The sequence below is a fragment of the Delphinus delphis genome, chromosome 7 (assembly GCF_949987515.2).
Source record: "Delphinus delphis chromosome 7, mDelDel1.2, whole genome shotgun sequence".
Classification (NCBI taxonomy): domain Eukaryota; kingdom Metazoa; phylum Chordata; class Mammalia; order Artiodactyla; family Delphinidae; genus Delphinus; species Delphinus delphis.
The window spans coordinates 31,699,518-31,708,271 of record NC_082689.1 but is presented as its reverse complement, the minus strand read 5'-3'; the positions used below and the strand labels follow the sequence as shown (position 1 = coordinate 31,708,271).

Below are 8,754 nucleotides of genomic sequence, written 5' to 3'. Positions count from 1 at the left end.
CTGACTATGGGGACTTCCCTGGTGGTGCAGTGGATAAGACTCCACACTCCCAATGCAGGGGGCCCGGGTTCGATCCCTGTTCAGGGAACTAGATCCCACATGCATGCCACAACTAAGGAGCCTGCATGCTGCAACTAAGGAGCTGGTGAGCTGCAACTATGGAGCCTGCCTGCCGCAACTAAGACCCGGCGCAACCAAATAGATAGTAAAAATTAAAAAATAAATAAATAAAATTAAAAAAAAAACTGACTATGGTGCTTGCTTCGGCAGCACATATACTAAAAATTGGAACAATGCAGAGAAGATTAGCATGGCCCCTGCGCAAGGGTGACACGCAAATTCGTGAAGCGTTCCATATTTTTAGCAGAGACCTTAATTAAACAAGAATTATTAAAAAAAAATTACTACGAGCATGTTCAAGCATACAGAGAACAAGAAAGAATTCTACAGTGAATACTTTTATATACCCACAACATAGGTGTGTTGTTAACATATTTGCTTTATCTATATGGATATATATATTTTTTTCTCAATAATTTGAACGTTTCTACTTCATTGCTAGATACTACCATATACATCTTCCCAAATAAGGATTCTCTCCAAAATACATTATTGAAGGATTATCACACCTTAACAAAATTAGCCATAGTCCCCTTGATATCATTGAGTAGCCAACTCACAGTCAAATTTCTATAATTTTCTGTCAAATATGCTTTATAGCTGTTTTCTTTAAACCAAGATCCAATCAAGTACCAGGCACTGCCTTTGATTGCTGTATCTCTGAAGTCCTTTTGCAATTAGCAGGTAATTTGGGACCTGATTTGCTGGTGTCATGTGAATGTCTAGTTGCTTAGTGAACTTTTTTTCACCTAATGTCTTCAGTTTCTACTGGTGATTTGATTGAATTTACCTATTTCATTAGGGGATACAAAATGGAATTTTTAAAATTTTAACTTTGATTCTGGATTTATTGGCTCAAAATTCTGTGTAAAGAATTTTCTCTAATTAATTCGTTATCAAAAATGCCCAAACACATGCTCTATTCTCTGTCTTTTGTTAACCATTTTCACATCAAGAAGTTGATGTAAGTCACTTCCAGTGGTAGTGAATGCCATTATTTTCCCTGATATTTTGGTATCATCATAGACACATACATTTTTATTTCAGTTTTAGTTTATTTTCTTTTTTGTTCTCAAATTGTCACAGATATCGCCAGTAGGAGCTCTTTCAAGCTGTCTTCTCTGTGCTTTCGATATGACCTCATTAATCTTTCCCTGTTTCCTTACTTCCTCACACAATAAGATGTCCCACCTTCACCTGTTTAACATCCGTTTGGTTATTAAATTTTCCTACAACCCTTTTTCATCTTTATATTAACCAAGAAATGTGAAATAAAGAAGCAAATATGTGATTGTAACCTGGTGTCTTGATTTTAGTTTGCCTTTTTCCAAAAGCAAATCCTGAATCAATGACTTCAGTACAGGTACATTATTTAGGAATTGATCCCAGGAAGCCAAAGTGAGGGGATGGGGAAATTGAGATACAAAAGGGATAAAAGTAAAAAGCATGTGTGTTAGTGACCTAGTTATCACTGTGGGCAACAGCCGTGTCCCCCTGGGTGCTTTCTGTGTAGAACGGAACATTCATTTCCTCAGAACCGTCCACTGAGGAAAAGGAAGCTGAGATATTTATCAATTGCATTTTCTCCTTGGTTAAGGGTTATGCTGGGAACATTAACTCTTGAGCTGGAGAAAGCCCTGAGGTGGAAAAGCAGAGCTCAGGTGCTCAAGGTAGGAAGTTATCAGTGGGCTAAGGTTACAAGGAGAGGGGGGCAAGGTACTGAGAGCATCTACTATACTGGGAAAGTCAAGTTGGTGGCTCCTTGACTTGAGAAATGTTCTGTTCCTTTTCTTGTTTCTTGACCCACGGTCTCTACACTTTGAACGCCAACTGCATCTGGATCCAGAAGTGTCCATGTGGGTACTTTCTCCTGCTCTTCTGCATCCTAAAAGGTGTCCGTGGTCTTCTACACCAAGTGCAAGGCTATATTAAGCTTAGATTCTCCCTGAGCTTCACATTCACATTTCCAAGTGTCTACTAGGTATGTCCAGCTGGATGTCCTGTAGATTCCTCAAATCCATCATGTTCCAAACTGAAGCTATCCCCTTCTTCCCAGACCTGCTCCCTCTCCACTCGTATGTGAATGGCAGTACTGTCTACGCAGCCACCCAAGCCAGAGGCCAGGCATCATCCTTGACGCTTTGCTTTCACCACCAAGACTCAATTGTCTTTTTCCTTTCAAAAGCTTTTCAAACTCATCTATGTCTCTTTATTACCACCACCTCTATTCTATTTCTGGAGGCCATCTTCACTTACTTTGATTACCGTGACAGTCCTCAAGCTAATTCTCCAGCATTGTCTGCCTCTAATCCCTTCTCCACACTGAAGGCAGGAGATCTCTCTAAAATGCAGCAAGAGCAACTGATCTAAACCCTATTTTGCAGAGTCCTTTGCTGGTTTCTGTTTGCTTTAAGTATAAAGTTAAACCTTTAAAGTGGTTGAAATGCCCTTCTTGATTCAGCTATTGTATTTATCTCTCTGCCTCATAATCTGTCATTACCACCCTCTCTAAGTCCCCACCAACCACACACCCACGCACAGACCTCAAACACCCTACTCTGGCTGTGGGGCTTCTCTCAGGTCCTGCAATGCTCCTCTCTCTCTCTCTCTCTCTCTCTCTCTCTCTCTCTCTCTCCCCATCTCTATCTCCCCCAGCCTGGAACACTCATCTTGTACTTCTTTACCTGGCCGACAGTTACACAACTTCAGGTCCAGAAGACACATCTTTGAGGCTTCTGCTCTGTACTCTCCTAGTACCACATACTTCAGTAATCACCCTTTCTCTCAGTTTCCACAGCTATAAGTTGAATATGATAACAGCATCCACCTTGTATGATGGTTGTGAGGATGAAAAGAGTTACTATATGCAAAGTACTTAGAAAGCATTCAATAAATTATTATATTATTATATATACTATATTATTATAGTATGTATCATACCAAATTATAACGGCATATTTAATTGTCTGTCTCCCCATCTGGACAGAAAGCTCCATGAGGGCAGCCATCTTCTGTCTGTCTTGTTCACAACTGTAGCTCCAGCACTGTGTTCATTGTCACATGGTAGGGACTCAATACATATTTGTTGTATAGATAAATGGAGGGGACAGGGAGATGGTAGCCTAAGCAAGGTGATTTTCCCAAAGTTTAAAAAGATGGTGGAAAAGTGAATCTATGTGTAAATGACTCTTGTGTTGGGAGAGGTGGGCATTTATGGTGGTACTTGTTCAAGTTTCCAGGGAAATCTTCTGCAGCAATGACTTAAGAAGGGGAACTTTATTTTATTTTTTAAATTTATTTATTTATTTTTGGCTGCCCTGGATTTTTGTTGCTGCATGTGGGCTTTTCTCTAGTTGTAGTGAGCAGGGGCTACACTTTTGTTGCAGTGCACGGGCTTCTCACTGTGGTGGCTTCTCTTGTTGCCGAGCATGGGCTCTAGGCATGTGGGCTTCAGTAGTTGTGGCACATGGGCTCAGTAGTTGTGGCTCCCGGACTCTAGAGCGCAGGCTCAGTAGTTGTGGCGCACGGGCTTAGTTGCTCCGTGGCATGTGAGATCTTCCTGGACCAGGGCTCAAACCCGTGTCCCCTGCATTGGCAAGCAGATTCTTAACCTCTGTGCCACCAGGGAAGCCCAAGAAGGAGAACTTTAAATGAACTTCTTTAATCCTCACAATGGTCCTGTGAAGACAACGGCTTTACTGAAGAGGAAGCTGTGTAGCAGGATTACAGGACTCTGGTCTGGAGTCCAAAGTAAGAGACAGAGTGAAGCTGTGCAAGCTCTTAGCTTGTCCCTCCCTAGCTGTGTTCTCTAAGGCTCTGGTGCTGAAGTACGTTAACAAATGTTAGTAAAAGAATTGTGAGCACAACTAAATTTGGGGACAATAGGAGTAAATAGAAGTGACTGTTGTTGTTATTGTCTTTTTGATGCAGGGATGCCCAAAGCCTTTAAGAGGCTAATGTAAATTGTGACTGTCCAAGATGAGAAGATACGCAAGCTTCCCCAGCTTACTGGAGCAGAGAACCCTAACTTTCCAGAGCTTTCTTGGGAAACACAGCCACGGCCCTTGCTCAGCCCTCTACCCAGGTTGCCTACCTCCCTCTACCTTCAAGGTTTGGCCATTTCTGATCCTTTTTTTATTTTTTCACATACATGTCTAAAATGATGGAAAATATATTACAATACTATATCGAATGGTGGAAGTGGAATGGACCCTGGCAATTTTTAAAGCCAATCTCTACATTTTATGGTTGAAGAAACAGGTATAAGAAGATTCAACGATATGCCCAGGGTCCCCCAGGGAGCTTGTGGTAGAGCTATAGGAAATGCTTTCCACTCTCTCCTCTCCACTCTCCACTTGCCAAATCATCTCCGATTTTTAATTCTATCACTGCTGTATGACAAGTACATTTGTTATATTCCTTCCTTAATGTTGGGCCTGAAACCACTCAGCAGGTATACGTTTGTTCCTATCACTGGTATCCTGGGTGGCTTTCGTTTACTCTGCTACTGTTTGAGGAGCTTTGGATAGAACTAGGAAAACTGTTAAGTCTTCACATTGGCAGTGATCTTTAAGACCCATAAAAGATGAATCACTGAGGGAACCTATAACTTTGCTCAAAGTAAATATTCTATTTTTATGGCTGCCTGTGTTTTATCATCTATAAATTTTACAATAATGATTAGGTTCAAAGTAGGGACATAATTTACATACATCAAAACATCTCACACTGTCCTTACAGCCTGTGAAGCACCTGCAGCAAATACGAGGAAGCTCTCCGAGGCATTAATTAACGGAGCCTCTCTAAGGCGGAAAGAGAGAGAGAACATGACAGCGACGGTGGCCTCTTATAAGCACACTTGTGTATCCTGCAGTGTTCACATAGGACTAGTGCTTTCTGCATTTGTCAGAAATAACACTTACTTCAGCTTTTTCATCCCTTCCCAAGGGATGAAAAGTGTGATCAGTCCTATTTCCCAGAAATGCTTCTTCTCTTTCACTGACCAGAAACTCTTTAGACGTGTCAGCACAGGAAGAACTTTAGAGAGTGTAGCTATTTAACACAACTGGTTTCTCTCACCTGTGCCCAGAATACGTTCCAGTCTATAGATAGATGGGGTGCGTGTCCCCCGAGTTTCTGCAGCACCTTTCTTCTCCTCCGTCCTCCCACTCAGTTCTACCTTGGATTGATTTTGCCTCCTAGCAAAGAGTTAAAGGTGATCACGCAGGGATTTAAGTTCAGGCACGCTGGAAGACGTGCACCGAGGCAACAGCAGCGACAAGTCGCGGAAGGTACAAGCTTTCAGGGTAAACATCAATTTCTCCAATTTGCTATAGCCTGAGAACCTGATAAGCCTAGCGAATGAATTGTGAGTGTGAGTTTTGTGCCGGCTGGACGGAGCAGGGGTTGTTTCTATAAAGCTCTGTTAATGTACTCTGAGTCTTCGGTTTAAATATCATGAAGGAGTAAAAAGTCACAGCTGTTTCACTCACTGCCCTCCTTACATGTGTCCGTTTCAATCTTCTTGGGCAAAGACTGCCTTGCAATCTCGCAGCTGGATTCAGCTTCATACTGGTGGGGGAAGTGGCCAGCGCTTGTCCCCAAACACCAGGGCAAAAACTCTCCCCTTATCTCTCTGCTCCTTGAAACCCCATCTCCGTCTTCAAATGCACGACCTAGCCTTCAACTCAATATATTTCTGGCGGCACATGTAGCCACATCTCATGCCCTGTATTTGGAAATATTTTCTGTTTCCGTGAGATCCTCCATCTCCATAATAAGTATTGAGCTCTTTCTCGGGCTAGGCGCTACGGTAAGTGCTTTACATGGACTGTCTTGTTTAATATTTATACTTCTCTGAGATAGGCACAATTATTGTCCCCATTTTATAGATGAGGAAACTAAAGCTGAAGTGAAATAACTTGCCCAAAGTCATAGAACTAGCAAGGGCTAGAGCTGAGATCCAATCAGACAGACTAAATCTGTTCAGAACTTTCATGTTAATATCTGGGCTTTTAGATTGGACATAGCTCTCTGAGAGTGGGGTATTAATTCTGTGTCTTTGTTTTCCCCCTTGCACCTAGAACACTCAAATATTTGTTCATTTCAAAGGGCCAAAGCAATCCTAGGAAAAACCAGGATAACAACCAGAACCTATAAAACCAGTAGACCTAGAAATACGATTCCCCCAAAGGAGACCCTGCTTTTCTTCCTGATGATGTTCAAAGCCTAGACTATGATAACTTAGTTTAAGGACAACCTTAAACAAAAGTTTCATTAATCAGAGTGAGTATTCCTACAATAACGAGCCCTGGGTTGAATTTTAGAACCCTCTTTATGCTTTGTTAGTAACAAAGCTGTTACAAAAATAATTTGATAAGACAGTCCATCGTAATGGTGTGACTTAACTGTAAAAAGGGTGCCTTAGCCTGGTGTCTGAGCGTACTCAACTTATGTAATGCCAGCATAATAGATTATGCATATTGTATCAGGTTGAAAAGGAAACCCAGTGAAGTATTACAGCAATTTAAAAGATATATATCTGGGCTTGTTCAGCAGAGATATTTAAAATTTAAACCTGTTTAAATATTCAACTGAAACTAAAATAAAATTCTGAAAAATGGAATTCAATAGAAAAGCTCCATTAAGAGTAAAAATGCTTCTCCAAACCCATTTGGTTCTAATAGAAACCCATCGAGTGAGGTGTTCATTGTTCAGGCACCAGCCAAGGGAAAAATTATACATACGTGTGGGTAGAAGAAAATCAGTTGGACTTCCTGTGGCATGAGCTTTCCTTAGAAAAGTAAGAGAAAAGAGGAGACTCGGACCAACACTCAGATCAGGCCATGATTTTTTTAAAATGGTCTGGAGCTCTTTCTGAAGTATCATCTTCTCATTTGTTCCCTTGCTTCAGTGAAAACTCATTTCACCTTCCCCATCAGATGTAATTCTAAAAAAAGGGGAAAAAATTGGCACCTTTTGCTGCAATATCAGGATACTGACCAACCTGCCTCCTGAGAGCCAAGCTTTATTTCTCTGATAAACATCCTGCAGGATGTTTTTATTCAATAAATCGGAATGATTGCTTGCACAGAAATGTACCGCTTTATCAAGGTCTGCTTGAATATCAGGCTCGGGCTGAGCCCTAGCATTTTCATTCCAGAGTTCTCCTGACGGCAAACGCGTGAGGATTTGGAAACATAATTAAAACAATCAGTAAGAATTAGCTAGCTCGGTGACTGCACTCAAATAGCAAAGGCAGAGAAGTAAATAGGGAAATGTATGGGTAAGTGAATGGGAGATTTCCAGAGATGGAGAGAAGGCTGTTAGGAGACATAAAATGGAGGGTATTATGAGAAAAAATATAGGATAATATAAACAGAGTCTCTAATCCTGAGGACTGTAAATCCCTTTTCCTTAATTGGTTTAGAAACTGTGGTCTGTAATGTGAGATGGAGGGCTCTGGCTGCCTTTCTTCTTTGCTGCCGGGAATCACATTAAGTGGAAAACAATAGCAGGGCTGACAGCTCCCTTTCTGTGGGGGCATTTATAGCTAATCTGCTATTGAGACTCATACAATTACATGGGATTAGAGCACTGCCAATGATACAAAGATTGGGGAATTCTCGGGGGAGGGGGAGCTGAGCTCTTTCAAAGTAGGGTATGGGGTTCAAGAGGGATAGTGGGTCAAGTCTGCAGTGCTCCTAATTACTCTCAAATCAAGGGAAATAACCATGATTTTGTAATTCACTCAGGCTCTTGATGAATTTTAATCCAAACACAATTCTAGCTTGAGATTTCTTCACCGGTGCTGTACACTAGTTTGCTTATTTTAAAGATTTATCATTGAGTTTAGAGATTCCCTTATAGGAACGCAGCTTTCTACTTGTACTGTTGGTAGGTGAGCAACGCAGGTGGGTATGTTTATACCCACTTTACAGGAGAGAAAACTGGGTTTTAGAGAAGGTAAATGACTTGCCTAAAGTCACACTTCCCAAAATGTCAAACCCAGGATTCCAGCCCAAGACTTCGTAAGACTGGATGTTATTCTTTCTAAGACACCACGGTGCGTTTTTAGGTTGTGTGACTAGTATGGGTGTGTGATGCTGTGTCTGTGGGTTTCCCATACCCAGCATCAATTCCTTTGATTTCTCATTGGGGAACTTTAACTCCAAACTAAGGAACGGGCACATGACCCAGTCTTACCCATTCTCAAGTAACAGTTGTGTTGAACTGCCGAGTGCATATTCTCTGTCTATACAATCTATGTTTATCCTTTGTTTATGGAATGTTTTGCCATGTCGATTTTGGAAGTGCTCAACTTCAGAGTCTCTTTTCTTGGAAACATAAAACCCCTCTTTAAACAATTAAAACTCTGTAATTTGCTGAAAATCTCTTATTTGGCTTTCAGGATTTTGGGAAGGGAAGCAAGAATTAGAAACTTGTACAATCTTGCCAGCTGCAGGACAACTGAAGAGATATTCCAGTCATCCCTTAATTTGTTTCTTCATGTGTGTTCATCATATTTCTTGAGTACTCAACTGTATTAATTGTATTGAATAAAACACATAAAAATGGGATCCTTGGGCTTCCCTGGTGGCACAGTGGTTGAGAGTCCGCCTGCTGACGCAGGGG

The 8,754-nt window shown here is 41.3% G+C and overlaps 1 non-coding gene across 1 annotated transcript; it reads left to right on the top strand.

Annotated features, from left to right (window-relative positions):
* The first annotated feature begins 254 nt into the window (after positions 1 to 254).
* LOC132428834 (U6 spliceosomal RNA) lies at positions 255 to 362 on the top strand. The gene has a single exon (XR_009520225.1). It is a non-coding gene; the product is annotated as a U6 spliceosomal RNA (small nuclear RNA).
* The last annotated feature ends 8,392 nt before the right edge of the window (positions 363 to 8,754 follow it).